Source organism: Sminthopsis crassicaudata, chromosome 6 (assembly GCF_048593235.1).
Source record: "Sminthopsis crassicaudata isolate SCR6 chromosome 6, ASM4859323v1, whole genome shotgun sequence".
Taxonomy (NCBI): domain Eukaryota; kingdom Metazoa; phylum Chordata; class Mammalia; order Dasyuromorphia; family Dasyuridae; genus Sminthopsis; species Sminthopsis crassicaudata.
The window spans coordinates 157,714,171-157,716,256 of NC_133622.1; positions in this window are offsets into that span (position 1 = coordinate 157,714,171).

Genomic DNA, 2,086 nt, shown 5'->3' on the forward strand with positions numbered 1-2,086 from the left:
TACAAATACTAAACATTTTATCCAATCATTTCTGAATAATACGACTATTATTTTTTCTCTATACCAGAAGTGTTTAAATTCCTAATATTCTATATACAATTAATTTAAAATAAACTATACTGCTTTAATTGTTTTCTTGAAAATTTAGTTTGGGATCCATGATCATTCCTTAATAATTTGTATATCTCATATGTATTCTCAATCATCAATTAAAAAAATATTCAAAGGTTGCCATTCATCTTTTTCAACTAAATACCTTTTTATCAATATTTGTTGACAAGTCTATACTTCAATCTTTTCTAAGGGAGCTTCTTTAATGGATCATTTACTTCCTAGATTTTGACATCATATTTCAGGGCCATCTCACTACAAAATATCCTTCTGTGGCTAGAATTATTTCACCCTTGATTATCTCCCAATCACAAAACCTTCTTTTTCTGACTAGTGAGTTCTTCTCAGGGCTTTCCCATTTTGGGGAGATGCCTAAATGATCCAAATTTTATTCTCCTTTTAGCACTGTTATTTTCTGTACCACAAAATCAAGGCCCTCTATAATTGCTGCCACTTTAAATTTTCCCTTTGTATGTTGTTTTCACTTTGTATGTTGTTATCATCTAAGCTCTCTAAAGGAAAGGAATATATTTCATTTTTATATCTATTTGTATCTCTGTTACATAGCATAGAGTCTAGAATAAAGTAATTGATTAATAAATACTTATTGCCTTCCTTTCATTTTACTTGATAATAGAGTTTGTTATTAGTTTTCACCCTTTGTTGGAAATTTTCACTCTTTAAATTCATCATGTTTGTCCAACATTGTTACAACTTATGTAAAATAATAGTAAAGTATACCCCATGACATTTTGTGAATTTTCCATGACAGTAAACTATTATTGTCTTGAATGAAATTATCTGGGTTTTTTAAATCTGTTCTTTGATCTTCCAATTTTTTAGTATTGCACTGTTGACTACATGTAAATATGAAACTTTTCTTCAACATCCTTTTGTTCATTATAATTTTATTGATTTGTGGTCAATAAATAATGCATTTAATACTCTTCAAATATTGCACTTCTTTTTCTGCATTCATGACATCTTAATTCCCCAAAACATGGTTTATCTTTCTAAAATTATTATAGAAAGAAAAGAAAAAATAAATAAACTTATATGATAATGTTGTGGTATATTTGAAATGAATAGCAAGTTGTGTATCATAAATTTGCAGCTTTATATGTTTTATATGCAATCATCTTTTTTTTTTTTTACTATACTAGGTTATATAAATTCTTCTTCATTCCCCTATCTTAGTTATTTCTGTACCTTTATACTTCAGGTATGTTACTTTCCAATGAATTCTCTTCACCTCTTCAATTTTATAGGTAAGATTATTCCATTCATGTTTACTACTATCATAATAGTTGTATATTTCCTTCCATCAAATAATGTTTTATAATTTTTCTTCTTTCCAAAGGAGATAGAAAAAAAAACTATAGAATATTTTCGGCTGTAGTAATTTATAATTGATGTATTCTATTCTTACTCCTCTGCTTTGCCTTCCTTTACTAAGGACCCAAATGTTTCATACATTTTTTTTCTTTTTAATTCTCCCTTTATGATCAACCAACTTAAGTTGAAGTTTGTGACCAACTCCTCTAACCAGTCTCCTTCTTATACTTCCCTCTAATATTTTCCTGTCCTTGCATTTTCCCCACTATGATTTTAATCTATTTTTATATCAGATAAGTATGTATAACTTTTCTTTATTTGATTCAGATAATAGTAACATTTTGAAATTCTTATTTCCCTCTTCCCTTTCTTTGTATCTTGTAATTGCTAAAGGAGGGAACTAGGTTCATGTAAAGTTATACATTTCTCTCTATGTAAAATTTCTTCCAGTATGCTAATATTCCTTTCTCTTTTTTCTACTTAAAATTATCAGTAAAATATAAACCCCCAATCCTTCTATTTTTCTTACTTAATTACTTATCTTATACTTAAAGATAACAATATCAATAGATAGATAGAATTTACTCTCCAAGGACACCTAAATGGCACAGTCTATACAGCACCTGAATCAGCTAGAGTC